The sequence below is a fragment of the Helicoverpa zea genome, chromosome 7, assembly GCF_022581195.2.
Source record: "Helicoverpa zea isolate HzStark_Cry1AcR chromosome 7, ilHelZeax1.1, whole genome shotgun sequence".
Taxonomy (NCBI): domain Eukaryota; kingdom Metazoa; phylum Arthropoda; class Insecta; order Lepidoptera; family Noctuidae; genus Helicoverpa; species Helicoverpa zea.
Genome location: NC_061458.1, coordinates 1,386,608 through 1,412,491, shown reverse-complemented (window position 1 = coordinate 1,412,491; position 25,884 = coordinate 1,386,608). Strand labels below are relative to the sequence as shown.

The 25,884-nt window shown below is 36.5% G+C and overlaps 1 protein-coding gene across 2 annotated transcripts in view; it reads right to left on the bottom strand.

The window, feature by feature from the left end:
• Positions 1 to 25,884, bottom strand: part of LOC124631877 (protein GDAP2 homolog) — a 119,941-nt gene that overhangs the window by 87,332 nt on the left and 6,725 nt on the right. Inside the window, exon 1 of one of the 2 annotated variants that reach the window (XM_047166512.1) lies at positions 22,007 to 22,187. The exons of the other annotated variant lie outside the window; for it this stretch is intronic. The gene's annotated coding sequence lies outside the window, so the exon portion shown is untranslated. Of the gene's footprint in view, positions 1 to 22,006; positions 22,188 to 25,884 lie in introns of those variants that run through there. 2 annotated transcript variants of the gene reach the window in all.

Genomic DNA, 25,884 nt, shown 5'->3' with positions numbered 1-25,884 from the left:
ACTGGGATGAGATTAAATATTTCGTACATGTCCCTTTCGATCAAAGGTATTCTGATTTCTATAATGAGATATCTAACGCTGTACCTTGCTCTCACTTTTAATAGGTTATAGAGATCCTTGAGGCGCAAGTTGTCGACCGGAATCGCCAAATCTTTAGGTATTTGGGCTGATATCGAACTTAGCTCGGTCCTCATTTGGTTTGGAGAAATTAAGTGAAAGTCTAGTCTCCCATTGTAGATGTTTGTTACCGTGTCTAGGATAGAATCTTGTATTTTCCGAAGACTATACATCAGGTGACTAGCGGTTAACGTGGAGGTCAAAAAGTCTGTAGTATAACTAATGTTTTGTACGTGGATTCTAAGGTCCTGATAATTTTCTTTGAGATTGTTTATTTTTTGGTTTATCGATTTATGATGCTGATTCATGGTAATTTCTACTCTCTTTATAAGATTGAATTCAGCTTCCACAATAGACGTCTGGTTCTTCCAAAGGTTGTAAAGGTGATTATCGTTCGTTCTTAATAGGTCAATGTCTTTTTCGTACTTATCAGCAAATCGCTGATCCAGCACGCCAAACAGACTGTTCGCGACATAACCTACGCCGTCTATCAAGCCTCGCCGCCGGCGCTTGTTGGCGTCTCCAGTTACACATGATTCATTCATATTAATAATACTATCGTAATGTTTTATTTCTTCGAACTCGTGCCCGAGTTGTAAAATGATACCATCGCAAGGTGTTTGGCCTCTTATCGTGGAGCATAAAGTTTCAAGATATTTGATATACTTCGCAAGTGCCGTCTTACCTTCGTTGTATGGATGCGTATCATAATAAGCAATTAAGCGCCAATCCTCTCGAATTATGTGCATGTTTGAGATCTTGTCGAAATAAACGCTGTTGTTTACTGGAGTATAGTTATAGGATGCTTGAGACGAGCTTATTAACGACAGGAAGAATAACGTCACAGACAAAACAATAGCTGATAGTGAGATGCACTTGGACTTCTTTTTTCTTGGTACCTGGTCGTAACTTTTACTATCTTCTGGAGGTTGATCGCAGTCATTCACAGGTAATAGCGCAAGCTTGACAATTGGACGTTTTAGAAAACCGTTTTTAGTTTTCAGGGTGACAACTCTTACGAGTCCGTCCGTTCCCGGATGGAGCTCTACGACTCGTCCAAGAGCCCATTTTCCCGGCGGTAGATTTTCGTCCTTGATGATGACAATATCGTTAACGTTAAGATTCTTTTGAGTTTGTCTCCATTTGGTTCTAACCGATAATTGAGATAGATACTCGTTCTTCCATTGAGTCCAAACATCCGTGTAGATTTTTTGTACTAAATACCATCGGGTTCTGAGATCGTTTTCTGTTTCGTAAATCGTCAAATTGGGTCCACTCGCTAAAAAGTGGGCCGGAGTTAAAAAATTTAAGTCTTCCGGATCTTCTGTCAATGGACAAAGCGGTCGAGAGTTTAAACAAGCCTCGAGTTGGGATGTCAAGGTATTGTACTCTTCGAAGGTGAGTTTTTGCTCCCCGACGACTCGCTTAAGATGGTGCTTTAAGCTTTTTACTGCAGCTTCCCAAAGTCCGCCCGCAGATGGCCATGACGGGGCATTGAAATGCCACTCGATGTTCATTTCAGTAATGGCATGAAGAGTTTCTTGGCTGGATAGGATCGTGGAGATTTCGGAGTACTCTTGTTTGAGAATATTGTTTGCTCCTATAAAGTTTGTACCCTGATCGCTGTATATGTGTCCTGGTACTCCTCTTCTGGCTGACATTCGCTTGAGAGCGGCAATAAAGGCAGAAGTTGTGAGATCGGAAACGATTTCCAAATGTATGGCCTTTGTAACCATACAGACGAATACTGCGATATATCCTTTATTCGTCTTAACGCCGCGCCCTTTGCTTGCCTTCACTAAGATATGACCAGTATAGTCGACCCCAGTATGGTAGAAGGGTCGGCTTGGGTTTAATCGGGATGGAGGTAGATCACCCATCAATTGTTGCAGCAATATGGGATTATTTTTTCTACACTTAACGCACATTCTCAGTCGTTTTTTTGTAGCTCTGTTTCCGCCAATTATCCAGTACTTTTGTCTTAAGAATCCTGTTGTCATCTTCGCTCCGCCATGAAATACTAAGATGTGAGCTTCGTCGATGAGGAGATCGGCTAATTTCGATTGTGGGATAATGATCGGGTGTTTCATTTCAGGATGTATGCTCGTATTGCTAAGCCTTCCGCCCACACGGAGTAACCCGTGGGCGTCTAAGATGGGATTGAGGTTTAAGATTTGGCTCTGACCGTTAAGCGGCTTTCCTTTTTCTAACTGCGATATTTCCTTCAAAAAGTGCATTTTTTGTACGAATTTAATCAACATTTCATTCGCTCGTTTTAAGTCTTGTAAAGTCAGGTAATTTGGCCGTTTCTTTTTGTAAACAAAGACGTCGATGAATTTGTTGACGAACGCTAAAACTCGAACAACTTTTCTGCAACTACTGTATTTTGCTAACAGCTGTTTTATTATTGATGTTTTATTAAGATCGATGGTGGCGGAGTTCACTAATTTCTTTCTGAGATCTTCCGTGGTATTGAAGGAAATATCATTAGAAGGATCATTTTCAGGCTTGTAATTTGGCAACCAGCTGGGTCCTTGCCACCAAAGTGTATGATTCGCTAACTGAGATGCGGTCATGCTGCGGCTAGCGCAATCAGCGGGATTGTCCTTAGACTTCACGTACCTCCAATTATCCTTCGGTATTATTCCGCAAATCATTTTCACTCGGTTAGCAACAAACGGTTTCCATTTCTCAGGCTCGCCCTTTAGCCATCCCAGGACTGCCATGGAGTCTACCCAGCCGTAAATTCGGACTTTATAGTTCGTTAGAGAGCCTGATATTTTTTCCATGAGCTTAGCTAGCAGCTGAGCTCCACTAAGTTCCAGGCGAGGTATGGTTTGAGGTTTGTTTAGAGGTGCCACCTTAGATTTGCCTGCAATTAGAGTCACGTGCGTTGTATGCGTTCTGGAGATCTTACAATAAACGACACATGCATAAGCTTTAGTGCTGGCGTCGCAAAAACCATGGAGCTCAATCGCATCATTTTCTTGAGACTGAATCCAGCGAGGTATTTCCAATTGCGAGATATAGGGCAAATCGGCCTTTATTTTGTTCCACTCTGAGACGATATTTAGTGGAACTTGTTGATCCCATTGTATATTAATTTTCCAGGTTTCTTGAAATAACATTTTCAGTTTTATTGTGACTGGCGAGAGCCAGCCTAAAGGGTCAAAGATCTTTGAAATTTCAGATAAGAGTTGCCGTTTAGTAGGGGTGCCCTCAGAACTAATTTCTATAGGATGAAAGATAAATATGTCTTCTTTAGGATTCCAACGAAGGCCTAGAGTTTTTGTAGACTCTGGCTGTTTAAATTGAAATTCATCCTTCTGATGAACATTGAGGTTAGTTTCTACAAGTTCTGGTAAGTTCGAACGCCATTTTCGGAGATTAAGACCACCTGCTTTTAGTAGGTCTGTCATCTCAATCTTTATCTGCTTTGCAGCTGCAGCAGAATGAGCACCATGCATGAGATCATCCATGTAGAAGGAATTTTCTAATATGTGAGGAGCACTGCTGTTGGGATAATTTGGCCTTTCGTCGTTAGCGAGTTGTCTTAGAGTCATCATAGCCAAAAAGGGTGCGGCTTTTGTTCCGTAAGTGACAGTGGTCAACTGGTACTCTTTCAAAGGTTGAGATGGATTGTCTCTCCAAATAATTTTTTGGAATTTTTGGTGATCAGGATGTAGCCCAATATTTCGAAACATCTTCTCTACGTCAGCAGTAAAGGCAAATCTATACTGCCTCCACTTCAAAATAAGACTGAGAAGGTCTTGTTGCAAGTTGGGCCCTCTGCACATGAGGTCATTGAGGCTATGCCCAGATGAGGTCCTTGCTGATGCATTAAAGACGACTCTTAATTTTGTTGTCGATGACTCAGCTCGCTGTACGCAGTGGTGACTTAGGTAACAATCGGGCTTATTATCGGTAATTGTAGTCACCGGTGTCATATGTCCGAGCTCAAGGTACTCAGACATAAACAACTTATAGTCACGTGCCAGCTCGGGTTGCCTAATTAATTTCTTTTCTATTTGAAAGAATTGCGCGACAGATTTTCTTTTTGATTCACCTAATTTTTCTTCAAAGTTGTCTTTAAAGGGTAACATGACGACGTAACTGCCATCTTGCCGTCTAGATGTCGAAGCTTTGAAGAACTCGATGCAGCTTTGGTCTTCGTTGGAAATCGATAAGGGTTCTGGAATATCCTCCATTTCCCAGAACTGCTGGATGTCGGCTATGCCATTAAGGATCACATTACATTGGAATGTTTTGCAGTTACCGCTTAAAATCCATCCCAATTGTGTCTGTTGTGCGATGGGCAGCGTTCCTCCAGATCGGCAAATACCGTCTAACAGTATCAAAGAATAAATGTCGGCGCCAAATAAAATGTCTACTGGCCTACTTCTGTAAAACTCAGGATCAGCTAAGGTTATTTGATTAAGAATTGGCCAGTTGGGTTTTGCAAAACTATGGGTTGGTAAATTGTTTACGAGTCTTTTCATTATGAATACGTCAGTCTGAAATGAAAAGTCGTTTATCAATGACGTACAATTAATTGAGATCATACCCTTACAATTACTCTCGTTGTTACCGATTCCGGAAATGTAACCGTTGCATTTTTTACGGGGTAACCTTAACAGCTGCGCAGCCCTTTCAGTTATAATCGAGGTTTGCGAGCCTTGATCTAAAAGGACTCTCATCTCTTGGTAAGACCCATCAACAGATTGGGCTTTCACAATTGCTGTCGCCAGCAATATTTCTGAAGGGTTGTTTTGGACTCCCACCATAGAGCTGGCTTCTTGCTGCTGAGATACAGATGTAGTTAGCGTGGCTGTACTAGGGCCCGGACGAGCTGCATCCGGTGTCAGGTTCTTTGACGTAAATGATTCGTGCAGTATGGTATTGTGAGGTTCATTGCACTCCATACATTTTATTTTGGAAAGGCATTTTCTACCTTCGTGATAGTGTAAGCAATTGACGCAGAGATTCAAATTCGCGACCGTATTTTTACGTTCAGAAGGTTGCATTTTCCATAGCGTCGGACAATTGTTTATACGATGATCGCTTGCTTTGCAGATCTTGCATGATTTGCGTCGTTCGCTTCCTTTACCTTTGGACTTGGACGATTGCGTATTGACCTGGTTTGTGGAATAATTGTTGTAACTTTGCTTGAATTTGTGATTTGTAGGTTTTGAATAATTATGTGTGTCTTTATTAAAATGATTATTCTGAGGTTGAGATATTTTAGAGTTGTCCTGTTTCTTCCTTGAGATTTCTAAAGACATAAACTTATTCTCCAAGAATTGAAGAAATTCTCTCAGCACAGGCAATTCTCTTGGAGATTTAAGTGAATCCATGTAATCATCATTGGTTTCTGAATCCAATTTCTCCGCTAGAATACACACAATAAAAGGGTCCCAGGTGGAAACGTCGACGCCGAGATTCTTGATAGCATTCACGCTCTCATAGGTCGTGTCATGAATGCGTTTAAGATGATTCGCTGATTTTTGCTGAATCGCAGGGATGTTCAAAATGTTCTTGAGATGAGATAGAAAGATCCGTCTTTTGTTATCGTAACGATGGTTGAGAATATCCCAACAAAGAGCGTAGTTACTAGAACTTATTTGGAGATGCTGGATCAGTCGTTCAGGCTCGCCTTTTACCTTACTTTTCAAGAACTGCATCTTTTGAGCACTTGAAAGAGAAGGATTGTTGTGCACAGTTTCGGTAAAGAGATCCTTGAACGAAACCCAGTCTGTATAACTTCCTTCAAAGGTTGCTATTTCTATTTTAGGAGTAGATTTTTCGATGTGTGCTACCGACCACATCTTTTGATTAATATCTCGCTTAAGCTTCTTGTAGTACTTCTCATAGCTTGTAAATTGCTCTTCATATTGGGCGTTTGATCCGTTAAGCTCGTGGTCCAGCTCCCAGTGTAGTGAATCTATAGCTGTCCACCGCGTCTTAAGGGTTTTTAAGATGTCTTCAAACTCCCATTTTTCCGAGATGAGATTGAGATCAATGTCTTGAGCTTCTCTTGCAAAAGCTCTAAAATTAGTAGCTTGTTTCTTCAATAGTTCCTCCGTAGTTTTAGCATCAGAACTAACTTTTAGAGGGGGATTAGACAACGACACACTTGAAGCTTGAGGGGTAGAAGCTGATTGAAAGGTAGAGGGTTTGAGGATTGGGGTTTGCGGCCTATCTAAGAGGGGTTTATAATTCTGTATGGCTGCTTTAATATTTCCAAACTTATGTTTAGTTTGGTCATATTGGTTAGAGGTGAAATATGAATGAGATTGATCCTCAAAAGACAGTAAATTCATATGATTGTTATGAAATTCTGTAAAATATTGCTCCAAGTTCTCTAATCGCCGACGTAAATAGTCGGGCGATTTCCTCTCCGCTCCATCTTTCTTGAAGTTGACGTATAATTTATCGATTGCTTCAATGATTTGTTGTTGCGTAGCTAAAAGATCTTCCATAGTGGTCATTTTTAGGATAAAAGAATAAAAAACCTTACTTGTGTAGCGGAGTAAAACTAGCCGCAAGATTGTAGATTGCGCCTTCCTAGGCTGTGAGGTCACAGGATCAGAGCGGCTTTCTCCAGGTGTAGAGACGCGCAGGAATACGGAATGCGACGAGATAAGGTAGCGGCCTCGGAATCACCGAGTTCTAACTCGCTCGCGAGGTGAAATGGTACCCTTTTAGGTACCGAGGTAGAGCGGGATCACAAGATACGGATGTACTAGTAATCCACTGCTACTGGTCGTTAGCGAAACCAGTAAGGCGATACACAGTCCGCACAAAGGATTGCACTCGCGTTAAGGTCCCGCTAATAGATAGCTCGAAGGACCAATGTTCGGGGTTGGGTCGAGAAAGGATAAGCTCGAGTAAAGATAATAAAATTCACTGTATTTCAAGTCTATACATAGAGATTTAGATTAAAATTAAACTAAAATGAGGTGAGATTAAAGAGGTATGAGCCACGCGCCCGTTAAGGTGTTGATAGGTGAACTAACTAATTACTACATAATTAGTATTAAAGAAAATGATCGTGCCTCACACGGCACTGTAATAATGATGAGCTAGCTAGGTCAAACGCGACACGAGTTGTACGGTTGTTAACCCGTACATTAGTGTTATTTTAGTTTGAAATTAGTTTAAAATATATATTTTTCTTAAATAAGTTTTTAATAAATAGCAGTATAGACTCAGGTTTACAAGTTTCCTTTGGCTTGTACAACAAGCGCGTGAAACCGAATTTATTGGTTAGCCGAACTGTGGACCAAGTTAGCCTTATGTACTTGCAAATTATACTGGAACAACTTGCATCTAGCTTTGAGGCCAATCTTTAAAGTTGGACCAGTATTTGGCGACTATGCACCAATGGCTATTTGTGGCTGCCAATGTTTGAACCAATATTTGTGAATAGTGTAGATTAGAGTTTATAAAAGTAATTTGTTTATAGACAGAGGCTACACCAAACATCTTTGCCGCTCTTAAATCAGCCGTTTCTTAACTCGTGAAGTTAGTTACTTCTAGCCAACTTCAGAGCGTTAAAATTATTTGACAAGACCCGTAAGTGGTCTGTTTATATTTGTTTAATAGGTTGTTTTTTATCGAAATCCGATTTCATTATAAAATATGATAACCACAAAGCAAGTACCTATCCAAGAGATTAAAAGATTACAAAAAAGTACCTGCTACCTTAAAAAAAAAATCAAAATTACTATTACAAAGTCAATTACGTCAGCGTTTCAACCAGAGAGTTTTTGTAGCAATACACCAAAACGTTTACCCGACCGTGCAGACAGTGATGTCATTGCCCTAAGTACTCATTCAAGGCTGTGCACGGAATTAACAAACCATGGTTATACATGAGTGTTATGGTGTTATTAAAAACGTAAGACACCTGTAATTTTAAATGATTAAAGTTTGTTTTGACAACTGAATGTTGGATTGATTTTGAAGTACACACACACACATTTTCATAAAAATAGAATAGGTATCATCCCTACTAATATTATAAATGCGAAAGTAACTCTGTCTGTCTGTTTGTCTGTTACGCTTTCATGTCTAAACCACTGAACTGATTTTAATAAAATTTGGTACAACATAGAGTTGACCTTGATAAAGAACATAGGATAGTTTTTATCCCGGACTTTTGAAGAGTTCTCTTGGAAACGTGATATAACTGAACTCCACGCGGGCGAGGCCGCGGGTGGAAGCTAGTATGACATAAATATGAACAGAAGGTTGTTTGTTACAAAACAGCTTAAATCGAAGGAATTAAATCGAAGATGGGACAGACCTTTTAGACAGTGCTTAGGCAGTTTTAAGAAACATGAAACCAAACCGATACCTGTGTTAATATCTGGTGCTGAGATTTCAGCCCATGTGAAATCAATAGCAAAAGTAGTTATAGTAATTGGTTTAGTCCTTAGTTTATTCAAATGTTTATTTGTATTGAATTTGTATACCGGTCAACAAAAGGCGTTACAACGTGTGCGTTTAAGTTAATAGGTTTTCGTTTTTAAATCGATAGCGGTATTTTGGTTGGCTGATATTTACAATGGATGTCTCGCTCGTGTAGGTATGTACAATAACTATTTAGTAGATTATTTAATAAATACATGACCGTTTGGAGTATTTTTGATATTGATATTTATGAAAGATCCTCTTGCAAAATGTGTTTTCTTTTCGTGAATTCTGATTTCATAAAATTAATTCTAACACGTATGTCAGATTAAGTAAAATTAACAGCTGACTTGTCTTGTTATAAAAATCGCTATAAAACTTTATTTCTTTCAAGTATTCTTAAAAGTTTATTTCTTCTGCCCATTTCGAGCCGAGAAAGAGTTACATAACACTATCAAATAATTTACAATTATATCACTATTTACATTTCTTTGATAACAGTTTACAATCAATACAAAGATAAACACTACTCAGTAGGTATTGTGAATGAACCTCGTTACAATGTTACAATAGATAATACTCGAATTCAAACATGGAACAATACGTGACGTCACTGTCAATCATGGCGGCTACATTTGAATTGATACTGGCCATTAATGTGGTAGAGGTTGATTGCGATAAGTTCATTTGTTTAAAAATAAAATGGAACGGAATTAGTTGTAAAAAATTGCAAATTAGGAGGAATTATTGTGCTTTAAAAATAAACAATGCCCATTTTCGTTGTCAGCTGATTACATAGTTATCGACAAAATTAAGAGAGGCATTAAGGCAATGTTTATGCAGTGGTTTATCCAACGATGAGACACGACAATGCAGTAAAAAGTTGCACAAAATTATATCTATTATATACTTTTGCATTTATAATGTCAATTAGAATTTTAGTAATTCACTATTTCCAAAATATTACTCTTAGCAACAGACCATAATAATTTGTATTTCATTGATCACCGTCTAGTCTATTATTGTTCTTTAAATTATTTATACAAAAATACCAAATTAAATGTTAATGAAAACAATGACGTGTTTGATTACATCAACAAAAGTGATAATTGTAAGTATATAAATAGACATTTTGCGAGAAAACTGGTTTTAGCTGAGTATTTATTTATGTTTAGCAATTTTTATGTGGTTTTTAACCGACTTCCCAAAAAGGAGGAGGTTATCAATTCGGCCGGTATGTTTTTTTTTTTTTTTTTTTTCTATGTATGTACATCGATTACTCCGAGGTTTATAGACCGATTTACGTGATTCTTTTTTTGTTCGACTCGGAATAGCTGCCAGTTGGTCCCATAGTCATCAGGTCAGGATCTGATGATGGAAACCCTGAGAAATCGAGGGCAACCTTCGAAAGTTGTAGGCATACATAGGGTAAAAACTTGACACTCAGGTGTACGCCTAAAAGCACTATTCAACTGTGAAGATTTGGAGCTGATCTGATGATGGAAACCAGAGAGGGTCGAGGGAACTCGACAACTGAATATGTAAACTACCTCGTGTTTGGGCTTAAATTATTTGTATTGACAAGACCTTTGCAACAGTGAAGGTTTGGAGCTGACCTGATGATGGAGACCAGAGAAAGTAAGTCGAGGGAACTCGACAACTGAATATGTAAAATACCTCGTATTTGGACTTATATTCTTTGTATTGATGAGAACTTCTCACTTGTATGGATAGTGACAACTATTCGTATCACTGAAAAGCTTTAAATAAAAAACTTTTTTACAAAAAAATTAAACCGACTTCCCAAAACACTAAAAAGCAAAAAAAAATCTATTTTTAGGTGCATCGGCCTAGAAGTCGGTGGCAAAATTAACTTAGTAACATCCATTAGACACCGACTTCTAGGCCGATGCACCTAAAAATAGATTTTTTTTTGCTTTTTAGTGTTTTGGGAAGTCGGTTTAATTTTTTTGTAAAAAAGTTTTTGTGACAGTCGCTAAGACTTCTTGCTTTATACATAATTTAATAATTATTCTGTTAATAATAAACACTTTTATCTACCCTATTGATATTATAGAGCTGAGGAGTTAATCTATACTAATATTATAAAGAGGAAAACTTTGTTTGTTTGTTTGTTTGGTTGTAATGAATAGGCTCAAAAACTACTGGACCGTTTTTAAAAATTCTTTCACCATTCGAAAGCTACATTATCCACGAGTAACATAGGCTATATTTTATCCCGGTACGGGCAGTAGTTACCACGGGACGCGGGTAAAACCGCGGGAAAACGGCTAGTTTGTTATAAAGAGCTAATCTCAGTAACTACTGGACCAATTTAACTAGTGTTAAGTAGCATGTTTTTCTAGGAAGGATAGGCTTATTTTATCCCTCCGTGCAGAGTAGTTCCTACGGGGTGCGGGTGAACGGTGAAACGCGGACGTTTTCACCAGTTTCAATAGTACATACCTATGTGATTTTCCTTAAATATATTTTCTAAGGAAAACCTCACTGTAAATGATCATAGCCTTTTGTAGTTAGATAGATAGATAGATAGATAAAACATTTATTCAGACAAACAAAAAGACACCACAAAGATACACAATAAGAAAAATAAAACAAAACAAGAAGTGGGTAGAAAGAGAAACATAAAATATGAAATACAATCAGAGATTAACGGCGCGCTGCAGTGTCTTACGTTTGCACCGAATGGGAGTCCAACTCAGCATGTGTCAGGTAGAATACCTGACGCTGGTATTCTGCTGGATCCCTAAAAATGACGCACGTAGTTATTGACTTATGTACTCACCTATACAATACTGTCACGATCGTGAAAAAAAGAGATGACGAAACGTTGCCTACGTAGGAAGGAACGTAACTGAAGTTATTTACGTCACTTGAAGGTTATGAGTGATAAGTCTTCAGTCAATAAAGAAATGAATCAGTTAATTAAAGAATTTCATTATTTTATCCTGATTATTTGTACTATTTGTTAGTCTATGCCTGGTTGAAGATAAAGAAATCACTTCATTCTTAAAAAAGTAAAGGACATAAGCTACTTTTTAACGGGTGCAACAAAAATAGTCCTTCGGGACACAGGTGCAACCTCGGGCAACAGCTTATTTTTTAAAATATATTAATTTGGCCCAACTCTATACTCACAGAATATCAATATTTGTCTACCGTTCCCCAATAACATCATTAATTTTTACCCAACACACCTACACACTTTTACTATCACTTAACTTAAAAAATGATGGTTCAATTACTACCAGTCTGAGGTCAATGTCAGAACTGACGTTCGACTGTTTGCGTAGACATCATAAACTATAACAAATTGTCTAAAGAGTCACGCGAACGAATGCAATTTATTATCCTTTTATTTAGGGGGAGTTTGGTTTCATAATTTAGTTGTCGTATAGGTAGTGCTTTTTTAGAAGGCCCATTTGGCCTTTGTTGAAATGTTACTAAACAAGAGCTAAGTATCAATGGGAACGTGGAAAAGTTTAGAAGTCTAGATAATTAAAAGCTAATCTCGTCTCTGGCTCATCAGATTGGGTTAGTTAACCTGTCAAACTAAGGTTCCTTGTATCCTACAGTATAGCAAGATGTTCGATATCACACGGTGATCTAGAGAGTGCTCCAGATTTACTCAAAGTCATAAGTAAGTATTATGCACCGATATAAAACGCCTACTTTGAAGGAACCTTATAAACTGCTTAGAAAGCTTATTGGAGAATAGCATTTTCAATGTTTTTTCACCTAAACCTTTTGTATATTTTACTGTATTACCAGTATGTTATTTCATATTTTAAAAGTTTGCACACCGTTGTATGGGCTTCACGTAAACATGTTAATGGGTGGTTGAGGGAGACTACTTTTACTGCTAACATGTGGGCGCCAACAAATTAGTGGTATACTGTGATATGTGTCAAAACAATAGCCTCTTTATATACCCACAAAACCTTTAACATTGAAGGTTCACATAACACTTTTCTATAGTCTCTATAAGCTAAGCGTCCACTTGTCGGTATCGTACGCAACGCACGCAACGGATCGTAGTAATATTTATATAGAAACTCAAACAAGATGTGCGATGCGTACGATGCGGACAGGCGGACGCACTTGTTTGAGTTTCTATATAAATAATACTACGATCCGTTGCGTGCGATACGTCCGTTGCGTACGATACCGACAAGTGGACGCTTAGCTTTAGTCATCATCTGCCTACCTTTTTCCCAACTCTCTCGGGTCGGCTTCCAGTCTAACTTGATGCAGCTGAGTACCAGTGTTTTACAAGGAGCGACTGCCTTATCTGACGTCCTCAATCCTGTTAGGTACCCGGACAACCCAATATCCCTTGATTAGCCGGCTTTGTTAGCTTACCTCGAGTTAGACATTTAATGATTACTTAAGTCACTCCTTAGTGACGGAATGTCATACAAATCCGTCATTAAGGAATGGCTTAAGTAACCATTAAATGTCTCTGAGTGGGGAGGTAAGTCTCTGTAATACAGTTAATTTTTATAGTAGGTTTTAATTTTAATAAAAGTCTTTTTCTTAGTCATTACTGAATCCAAAACAAGGCATTGTACATTTTAAATAACAAACAGCTGCAGTTCGGAATCAGAATGCGACATTCTGAAGGTCTACAGTCTTCGGAGGTCACTCGGGAATCGGGATATTTAGCTCTGAATTGCATTTCGCGACCTCCACCCAGTTCGACCCTCGAGTTGGCCTAGAGTTAGATTGTTGTACACGTTCCTGTTATAACGTCTTCCAATAATATATGTATAAAGACATTCAAGCTTGGCAATGAAGAAGGCATCGTGAATGAAGATTCCACGTGATGAAGAAGAGGATGAATACTAAAAGGCTGCTCAAAGATATCAAAGCAAGAATTGACAAGTTATCAATTTTTTCAAACGCTGAGCAGGAGGTGTGAGTCTCAACAGAATTACAAAAGGCCACATCCCATAAAGACTCAAGATAATGTTATTGATAGAGTGCATAAAATAAATATCAGAAGCTACGTCAATATTCAGGCAAGAATGATTTTATTGACCTTATTGGTAAAATCGTTCATAAGTCTGTTTCTTTCATGTATTGTGTTAGATGCGATATCGTAATATTATGTACATAGATTCAACCCAATACAAACCATCTAGCTACTAGAATACCAGCCTCATAAACCACAGACCTAGTACCTAACAACAGCTGAACAATCACATCTGCATAGCAGCATCTAATTACGTATATTTCATGCGGCACCAACCAGCCGTATTAATCAGATATAGCTACGTTCGTGGTTCACCGTCAATACACTTCACCGGCTTCCAACACGGCCAGGGGAAGCCCTGCCGGATTTGTGCCTATCCTATTTCCAGTTTATAACGTTATTTGTTGTCTATTATTAAGAAGCTTAAGATTAACTGGTGCAAATGTTTTGTGAAGGTTGATCGGACAAGGTTAGGCGTAAGAAGTACCTGGTCCGATCAAGTATGAATTTGAAATGATGATTGAAGAGACTGTATATTCAGAAAAACTGTATCCTCAATCTAAATTCAATAACAGAGATTGTCAATCACATTTGTGAAAATTTCAACAGAATTCTTACGTGAGTAAAATGATACGAAAAACTCGTCAAAGGTGTTAAAAAACTGACGCTGACTAATATAATGAGATTCACAAAACAAAATAAGCAGAAAACAATAAAAACTCAAACCATCCAACCAATCCAGCACGAGGCATTCATATGAGAAATATCACAAAACACACGGAGCGATATCGTGCTGTGCACATGTGGCCAACGAAACGAATCGCAACGTAACGGTATTACAAAGCGAGTGCAATTCACGGGCCAACGGCTTGCCACAAAGAATGGCTGCACTAATTCATTGGCCACCACTGTACTGTGAGAATATATTTCAATGAGGATTGCAAAAGCAGATAGACTTGTTGAAGAATTTATGAATGGTCATTATGAAGGACAATCCGAATGGTGAGGTGATTTAGATAATGTCAACACTATTATAACGGGTATAGAAATAATACTACACTTAAGGCTGATTGTGGAAACTGTGTGGGTATTGTTGTCTTGAAAAATACTTAAAGAAGTGATGGCTATCAGTTACCAATGTTACTGCAAGAGACAACCCATATCTTTAAGAATCAAAACAATACACTGACTTTCAGCATTGCCCAGTTTTTGAAATATGTCTCGAGGGAGGCACACTGTACCTACTATTTATTAAGTTGCTGCCTCGTTGGTCTAGTGGTCGCAAGCGCGGCTGCTGTGCTCGAGGTCTCGGGTTCGATTCCCGGGTCGGGCCGAAATCGCTTTGTGGGTTTTCTTAAACTTTCACAAAGCAGCCCGTAGTCTGGAAGTTGGTGATTGATTCACCCGTGCATCGGAGAGCACGTAAATGTCTGTCCTACGCCTGATCTCTTTCCGGTCGTGTCGGATTGCCGTTCCATCGGGTTATGAGAGTGAAGGAATAGGGAGTGCACCTGTGTCTGCGCAAATGCTTGTGCACTATAATATGTCCTGCGCAGCTGGCTGATCTCCTTGAATGAGAACAGCCGCCGTGGCCGAAATCGGCCGTGGACGCCATTAGCCATTATTTATTAAGTAGAGCTCTTCTTTTCGTCGACAGAATATATCATACTACGTGATGTGTCTAGAAATAAAAATAGTAAACTATCAAGAATCGAGTCACTAAACGATCAGGGTAATTAACAATGGTGATGTCGTTAATGCAAAAATGCATTAAAATGCATGACACATCATTGTTAACTGTCTTAATGTACTTAGATAGGAAATTGAATAAAAAAATATTAGTAAAATAGTATATGTGACGATCTTACAAAGGCCTTTGATAATCATCAGCAAAGTTTTGACGCAATCGTGTATTCTAATTGCTTTTTAAAAGGTGGTGTACCACAAGGTCAAATCTTAGGTCCTTTGTGAAATTCCTTCTAGATTTGCTAACATTTAAAAATGACGTAAATAAAGATTTGTTAAAAGGTCTATGCTAACTAGCAGGGGTCACCTTGCTTCAGAAAAATGTTGCAAAATAAATATAAATAGAACTATCTATAACTGTCGAATTATCTTTTATCTGCAAAACACCTTATGAACAGGAGTTTGCATATTATTGTATAATTTTAAAGTATATCTTTTAAAAAACCTCTATCATCTTCTATGAATTATGCAAAAAACTCCGTTAAACGCGTCACGGTTATGAATTTAAAATACTATATAATGAAGTTTTTCGATACCTTTTTGTTTGTATTATGATGAGACATTGCACTGGGTTTTCTTGCGCTCTATTTTCTTTATTATTAGAGGTATTTTATTATATCACGATCATGGGGGCTATGGTCACCAGTTCACCACCCTTAGTTGTATCTCATTAGGAAAATTTCAGATATCATAACGATCTGAGGGCCAGCGGATTGACATGATACCCAAACGGCTGTAGAGTGAACAAAGGTTGGTTTTAGTCAGTACAAGTCAAGCATTCCCTCCCTTTTTTCTTCACCTGTCTATAAAGAAAAAGATGACGATTACTTGCTTAATCTCGAACCATATACTTCAAATATTCAGACAACATAATTGAGCACCTGTCAATTTCACCTCTATATCATCACAACTTCATTAATATACCGTTCCACTACAAAATCAGTTCGAACCACACCGCTCTTATCATTAAAGCACTGACTGCCCATACGAGACCATCTAATTATGCACCACGTACATTGACCCAGATGCTAGTACGAATATTGCCATCCGCGCCCATAAAGGGTAATGTACATTAATATTCAAGAGATGATCAGATAGTTGGCCGGTGATGCCACACACGTATCTAATTGGCGTCAGAAGTGAAGGTACGTACGTAATGGTATAAGCATTACTCATCCTCCGAGCCTTTTTCCCAATCATGTTGGGGTCGGCTTCCAGTCTAACCGGATTCAATACTTCAATACTTCAATACTTCAATACTTTATTGCACTCCATAAGTTTCGTGATGGTGTTACATAATTATGTTGTTTTGTTACATTATGGACCCCGTCGGGCACGGCAACGTAGAAGAGAGGAGGAAGCTAGTTTTATAAATGTTATTATTGTACTATTTTATTTTTATATTAGACGGAATGTATGAGTTAAAATTTTTATTGCTTATTTCATTCTGGTTGTACTTATTTAAGTAATTTAGTTAGAGTGATGCTTATTTTATATATTATTTATTGTTTTTATTATACCTAAAGAGAATAGATGTGTTTATTATATTATAGTACTTGTATAGTTTTATATTAGGGGTTTTGAAATTATTATTATTTTATATATACATATATATCCAAATATATTGTTTATTTATTTATTTTAAGTTTTTATCATTCATGTACTCGTTAATATTATAGTATGCTTTATTTATGAGTATTTGTTTTAACTTTTTAATAAATAATATATTACTAGTTACTTTTTTTAGGGTTTCTGGAATCTTATTATATATTTTTATTGACATGACATATGGACTATTCGAATGTAGGGTCATGTTTGAAGTAGGTAACATTAATCTGTTTCTATGTCTTAGAGATCTGTTTGTATGCTTGTCTCCACGTTTGGTAAAGAAAGTAAGGTTGTTTCTCACAAATTTACATATTTCTAAAATGTATATACATGGTAAGGTAAGTATTTGGTGTTTTTTGAAATAGGGTTGGCAACTGTCCATTTGGTCTATGTTAGTTAGGATACGGATTAGTTTCTTTTGAAGAGTGAAAAGGGAAGGTGTGTCTGTGCTATTACCCCACAATATTATTCCGTAGCTAAGCCATGCGTATGCGTAGGCATAATAAGTGGTTAAAGCTGTATGAAAGTCGGTGGTCTTTTTGATTTCCCGGAGAGCGTAGGCGAATCTAGATAATTTTGATCGAATGTTTTTTACGTGCGTCTTCCAGTTTAAGTTTGTATCTATAGTTACTCCTAATAATGTGAATTCTTTGACATTTTCTATTTTTGTACCATTAGTTGTGAAGTTTATTTCTAAGGGAGATTTTTGATATGGATAGAACGTGATTAATTTAGTTTTCTCATAGTTGATTTCGAGATAATGATCTTTCATCCATTCTGCAATTTTATCGAAGATGTTTTGAAGCCGCTCATTTAAACCGACCGTGTTGTCGCATGCAGTTAGCAGTGATATATCATCCGCGAATAGTACACATGGTTCTTTTGTAATCTTCGGGAGGTCGTTGATATAGATTAAAAAAAGTAGGCATCCAATGACACTGCCTTGAGGTATTGATGCGTTTATGATTTTTTTATCAGATCTAATATTTATTATTTGTTTAAGGTCAGGATTGCAACTTTCTATTTCAACATATTGTTCCCTATTTTTTAAATATGATGTGAACCATTTGTGTGCTTTTCCACGAATCCCTATTTTACATAATTTATCCAGTAGAATGCTGAATTGGACTTTATCGTATGCTTTAGTCATGTCCAGGAGTATTCCGACCGCATATTGTTTTTTGTTTACTATATTAATGGCTTCCTGCATATATTTATAAACAGCAAGGGTTGTTGAGCGATGTTTACGGAAACCATTTTGGCTTTCATCTAAGATTTTGTATTTTTCGCAAAAATTGTATTGTATTATTCAGCTGAGTATCAGTGCTTTTACAAGAAGCGACTGCCTATCTGACCTCCTCAACCCAGTTACCCGGGCAACCTGATACCCCTTGGTTAGACTTGGATAAGCATTACTATTTTATTATATGTCTTGTTCAGAACATTCACCTGTCTTGACAAGACTAGCTTTCGCCATTGGTTTCACCTGTGCCCTGTGGAGACTACTTCGTAAATCAGGATAAAAAAACATCTAACCTATAGCCTTCCTCGGGTTACCTAACGCTGTAAGATTTTATCAAATTAGTCCAGTTATCTAGTTTTCCTAAGTAGAAGAGCGTTCAAACAAACACACGGTATGGGCGTCTTAGTAATAAATAAATAAATAAATAAAATAATAAATAAATAAATAATGTCGGGACACCTTTTCACACACGGTCGGTTAGCCCCACGCTAAGTTATTAATTAACTTGTGTTATGGGTGCTAACACAACTGATAAACTACATATAGCTACATATATACATATTTATAAATACATATTGTAACACCCAGACCACGACCAACAAGCATGCTCATCACACAAATGTCGATCGAACCGGGAATCGAACCCGGGACCTCAGATTCGGCAGTCCGGCTTGGTGACCTTTGCGCCACAGAGGTCGTCAAATAATATTAGTATAGTAAGTTACTGGTCCCATTTTGTTACTTAATAAGTGAAATTGATTTAAAATACATACATATTTACGTTATATATATATAAATACATACGTTTCGGACTAAATTGGTCCAAATTAAAAAGATTATGTATTATTCCGTCCGAAATTATCGAGCATTATTTTTTAACATTATGTCGGTTACTGGAACATTTCTATCGTATGTTTGATAGTAAATACAGGTCATTTGAAAAAGTAATGGATAAACACCGACTAACACACAACATACATGCTTACTGTTATCTTAAAGATAACTACGACTATTAGCTTAGATAAAGTGTTAAGTACATTTTAGCTAAGTAACTTGGGTAAGTGTAAGACTAATATTCTTGTATTTACACATTTGTAACAACTTTTAAACCGCTTTCGATTAAAGAAGGATATTGTCGGGAGTTTTAATATGCATATGAAATAAAGTCCCGCAGTTTCACTCGCGTCATTGGACACAACTTTCCGTACCCGGGTAATACCTCGACATGGTCTATGTCACACAAGCTTAGTGTAACTCCCCACAATGACAGAATTCTTTCGTTTCGGGGCTTTAAGATTAAGTTATAAAGACAGATTGCTTCGTAATTTCTATAATAATATTGAAATATTTTAATATTCTGATGTACGAGGGTCAAACTGAAAGTTCTTAGAACTGGCCACTTATAAACAATATAATAAAAAAATAATTCTATAATTTGAAAATAGAACTCTTTGCCAATATTACTGAGTATATATTTAATTCATTTGTCATTTGTTTTACGATTTGGCGGCAAATTGAAAATTGTCTGTGTCACGTCAACATGAATTTAACACGAGAAAATTTTCGTGCAATGATTTTTTATGACTTTCGATGTCATTTAAGTCAACAAGAAAGTTATGATAGACTACGATTGGCCTTTCACGATGAAGCCCCATCTCGTGCGACTGTTTACAACTGGTTTAATGAGTTTAAACGTGGTCGCACTAATCTCACTGATGATTTACGTGAGGGACGGCCTTCTACGGCGACGACTGAAGATAACATCTGTGTTGTGCGGCGTATGATAGAGACTGACAAAAGAGTGACCTATCAGCAGATTCGGACAAGCTTAGGCATCGTTATGAGTCAAGTGCACAAAATCCTCCACGAACATTTAGCGGTCAGGAAGCTTTGCGCCCGGTGGATACCTCATAATTTGACTGAGGCTCATAAACTCCATAGTGTGGATTGGTGCCGTAAAATGATTGAAAGATTTAACGGAGGTGACTCAAATGCTGTGTTCGACGTACTAACACTACAATAAAACATATAATAAAACTAATAACTGGTTAATGTAATCAGTTTCTGATTTTCTAAGAACTTTCAGTTTGACCCTCGTAACTATATGGCAATCGATAAAGGAAGAGCACGCGGTGATCTCATAAAATTTTTTCATACTGGGTTAAATAAGTAAGATGAATTAGTTTCATTTATGTTTAAAATAATTATTTAAGCATGTATTATTATTTAAGACTATATAATAAAATCTATATAATGCAGCTTAAGTTTTTTTTTTCAAATAACATACCTCATTATATTCCACAAACTAATACAAATTGACAACTTTAGGATGTCGTGTGTTTGTTTACTCGTTATCCTAAAACCACAAATTAGTGGAATTGGTCAATTCTGAGTTAATATTTTTACTTATTACCAAAGAGACGACTTTGCAAAGCTCTCATTTTCTATTATTTTTAAGTACAAACTTGGTTTTTTGTACAACTTGAACTGGCAGGCATCAATGGAGCATTGAATGAGTCACCGCGCCATACAGCTACTATTTTAATGGCTGCGCGACCTCCATAGAATAACAAAACCGTTTCTTTTGGATAATGTGTTAATATTCACAATGTTGTGTAATATACTGTTGGTTCTTCAATTTAGAATTTACGACTAAAACTTTGAATAAAGTTATTGTTACTGACTTTTAAGAAAACTTATGAAGATTTTGAAATTAAATATTTTGATATGTTTCCTATCAAAGTAAATGCCATAGCAGCAGAACCATATACTTATAGGTATTAAGATTTAAAATATTAAAGATTAAACAGGGATCGAATAAATATTAAACAGGGATCGAACACCCCAAAAACTCGTTATTTTTAAGCAAGGAAACGGCGTAGAATTCGTTTTTATAGTGGCAACAGTCAAAATAAAACTTAAAATTCAAGTTTGAACAAAGAAACCACCCAGTTTCTAACCTAACTAAAAAAAATAAAGACCTAAAGGGCTAGCCTCTATTTATAGTATCCCAAGAATATACTGCGGTTGCAAGCCAAAGCCTCGAACGTGTTGGTAACAGGTTGGACAGTAGGTCGATAAACCCAACTCGAGCTCAGGTCAGGCGGCTTGCCATCCACACAGCTTTTTAATAATTTAGGCCGACTGGCCGCTTATTTGATTTATATTTATTTTCTATATTGTTAATAAAGGGCTGCAGTGTATTTATATTGGTTGGTGTGCCATTTTTTTCAATATCGTCAGCTTATAACTTATCATGTTCTAAGATTGTTATTGTATTACTGCCATGTGTATCGATAAGAGTGGAAACCACGTTCAATCCAGTGTCGCAATAAACTTAATTAAAAGTAAACATTTCTTTGAAATAAAACGTTGCTTGTATGCAAATATTGTTTCGTTTTTGTTGACGTTTTATCCATACTTTATGAGCTTAAGAGACCTGTGTTTTATGAGCTATCATAAAAATTATCGAGATTCTATAGTACCTATCTGCTTTATAGAACACGTGATGCGAATACTAGTGACTAGTGACGGATGTACTGATCAATTGAGGGAAGTCACGAATCCAAGACGGTTTAAAGTAACAACCGTCGAGACATTAACTCTAATACTCCTATTGATAAACCAACTGAAACTATCCTTGGGCAAACAAGGTCGCAAGTTATTGATATGGACGATAAGCAAGTATAAAATACAGTTATACAAACTGTTACGCTATTGGCACTTGATGTTAATGCTAAAACTAATTGCTGTAATACGTTTGACTGTATTTATTTGCTTAATACAACTCGTATCTATGCAACAAACTTGCATGTAGCGTTGAATGATTTGATCGCTACTAATGTTTAAGATCTGCGGAGTATTCAAGAAAATATTCTCACCATCAAAATTGAAATCCAGGGTGGAGAAGTAAATATCCTTTAGGAAGAATCACTAGCACTGTCTCACTCACAGAGTAACTTCAAAAGTTTATTGACACACAAATATTTAAAACTGTACGCGAGAATTTTTTTTCAACAAGTGACGCGACTGTTCGCTTTGAACATCCAACAGTGACTGAACGCGGTTAAGATGCATCGCACTATAGCCTTCAAACTTTTATTTATTGGATTATGCACTTTATCTATATCGTTTTAGAGTATTTTTTTGAAGTATCGAAGTTGGTTAAGTTGTGTAGGCTGTCCTAATGCAGTTTTGACATCAGTTTGAACCCACGCCTTGTTCGCATTTGAAACTTTAGTACCTATATAAAATCTACTGAGAGTGAACATACTTATTTGAAACTTTATTTTAATATACAGTAGGTGTTTTTTTATTAAGTCAGTGTCCCCATCTTCTTCCTCAATATAATTCCAATGTAAATGTTTCGTTTTTGTATTATTATTTACGTCAATAATTATTACTTCTACAACTGGTTTCTCAAGGTCTTAATAAATCTGAGCCGTAAAATAATCTTATAAAAATTACGATTATCATAAACTGGAAGTTTTACCATGATGGAATACCAATATTTGGTCTTGACGAAGTTAATAGGCTGTAAAAGTGCCAGAAGTTCTTGTTAAGATAGTAAAGAAGATTGAACTGATCATAATTTGTAATGACTTTACTACTGCTCGTCAATAAATAAGGAATTTCTCAAGGTCAATCATAATGGTTGGTGTCATTAGAAGCAATTACAAGCAGAAGGTGCATAAAATGACATTGATCCAGTTGATGATAGCAATTTTATAGACAGTAACTACTAATTAATTAGAACACGTTCTTTCGATTCAATTATAGTAAAAAAACTAGCTTGTGCATCTACACAGTTTCGCCCTTGTCTCAGGAAACTGCTTTTCATATATGGATAAAATGCCTACATACTATTTTGACTATGAGGCTTTTGAAAAAAAATTGGCGTATTTTATGACCAGTCACTAAGGTGCGTCAAATTCTTAGACCTATTCGTCACATATCCAAAAAAAGTAAGTATCATTATGATACAGGCCCAAAAAATATTCTATTCTTACAACTCTATCAAAGCAAAAAGACATTGAAACTAGTAATGATATCCTAAAATAGATTAATAGCACATTGTCAAAGCAAGCCGATGTCGTGCCTGCTTCAAACGCAACGCAATTTGTTACAAAAAATATTACAAAGAAAATTATCATTGAACTTGAGGAACTTTGTTCGTGACGAATTATTTACAAGTTAGCGTTTAGTAAATGGGTTTATTATGGGAAGAAATAGAAGGCAGTTTAAGGTTTATGGCATAGCCAATCAAATGTTCTTGGATTATCTTGAAAGCTTTTATGATAATTTTGAGTTAGGCACAAAAAAGAAAGGGCAAGGTCAGAATCGATGCAATTATTATCTAACATCGCCTTACTTAAAATAAATGTATTACAATATGACCCCGGAGGACAATATCGAAAAAATATGAATGGAATTTTGCAGTTACTGTGTTGTATTTTAATTGATAAAATCTTAATTTCACGTTAATTACTGTAATGTTAATATTAGCAAAAGCATTGTGCCCCATTTTAAAAAGAAAAAAAAAAACCATAATCCACCGTTTGCAATAAAAGAAAGATAAGCAGCGTTTTGGTGTTAATCAAATGGCCAGTTCTTCCATCCCATTGTTTTTTTTTTTTGGAGTAACTGTGGAGCATCGTTTAAAATAATTTTCGACTAAAAAGTATAAATGAGAGCAGGATGGCAGATAATATCTAGGGTCATTTTTAAATGGTATCAGATTTTGATTTTGAGCTTTTCAGGTTACTAATAATTAAGGCTTAGGGTGCTTACATAAAGAAACAGGTTTCCGGTACAGACAAACCAAACAAAGAAACAGGTTGTTTACCTGTTTGAACTTACCTGTTTCTTTATAAGTGAGTGAATAGGATTGTATTGAAATATTATACCTGCACTGATCGGTACCTACCCGTACAGGTTTGTCTGTACCGGAAACCTGATTCTTTATGTCCACCCTTACTCTTGCTGCGGGTTGTTCGAAAGAGATACCGCGGCCCTGGTACATAAAAGGCCTATGACGGAACACGACGGTTTTTAGTCAGTAAGAGTCTGACACTCCCTCACCGCTGCTAACCCACAGCGGGAGGGGTCATTTGATGATTTTTAACGTCGGAAAAAAAAAACCACCCTTACTCTGCCTTTTACATGGTATTTCCAAAAAGACCGCCAAATTACCATGCTCACTTGTTGTTTGTTTAAACAAATAGTCAAATTTTAAAGAAATCTTTAACTATACTCAACCCTAGGGAACCCAATAACTCTAGAGATTGATACAGGTTTCAGTATCATTTTTCGAACTTGATAGATTTGACTTATTAAGATTAAAGATTGTGTAAGCACAAATCATCATGTTTTAATGGAAATCAGGCATATGATAGCAAAATCAGCTAAATGCAATGGAATAACTTAAAACATTTAACTAAAATATGCGTGATGAAATCAAATGTAAAAAAATGCATTTCTAAGATTTGAAAGTATGTGTTGTCCTTAATTGCTTGATTTTAGAAAGTGTATCTTAGAATTAGATAAACATCTAAAATATTTATCTATTTAATTTACTTTTTTACATATTTTCCTTGTAACCTAGAATATCAGAAAACGTTGACCCGTCTATTTATTTACCCAGGTGGCAATTTCACAAATACCGTTTAATAATAAATAATGGCTCGTCAATTATAGAGGTACATCTAAAATAAATTGATATTGTGTATTTTTTTTGTGTATGCCTCATTTGGCGTATACTGTAATTTGCAATTAGGGTGTGCCTATAAAAAAATAAAAGTTATTCTGGTAGGATGAAAAACGAAACTCTCACTATGTGTAATTATAAAAAAGTAAATAGGAACCTTACTAAAATAATATGCTAGGTTTATTGACGACATTTGCATGTTTCTGAAACGATGACGATATAACGCCTGTGAAACGTAAATAGCAATATTCTATCAAAACTGTTGCTTCTAATATTACAAGAAAGCTGAAAAAACGAGCTAAATTCACTTTTGTCTGAAAAATAATGTAAGTATTATTGTTTTACTACCAAAATACTTGTACTTTGAAAGAAATATTTGACACCATAAAAATGACTATGTTTTCCATAATAACGATGTAAAGGAAAATTTTATAGCAGCTATTATTTCCCATGGTATTATGGTGTACATATTTAATGAGAGGGTTGTGGTGTTTCATTAATGGGGGTAGTAGGCTATAGGCCAGTGTGAAAGGCCTTATCCATCGCTTTGTTTCAGGATAACGTGAACATTTTAAATTAATACCTAAAAAAAAAATAAGGCGTATTGACAGTCCTATTTATGTTCAAGCTGCCAGCTACGAAATAGATTCTAAATCGAAGCACAAAACATCATTCATTATCCGGATGCCAAAAGGGGAAATAAAAAAAAACACATGTTATAAGTCTCAAAATAATGTCCAGTAGCAGAAGAGAATGGCCAATTAAGCATAGGAATAATATTTGTTTTCATATTCTTCCTATAGAATGAATTAATCACCTAACAAGCCCTAGTGTCAGAGTTTTTTCATATCCACCTAACGGCCTCTGACTCGGAATAATATACAAAATATACAACCTGAACTAATAGCTCTTAGTTGCAATCCCGAAAACAGACTCTACAAATTTACTCCCCACTTCCAGATAAGACCTTAATCCTCCCACAAAACACACAGCAACCCAAATCAAAGCTCAAACGCAAGGTCACATCACAACACCAATATCTAATTACACCGT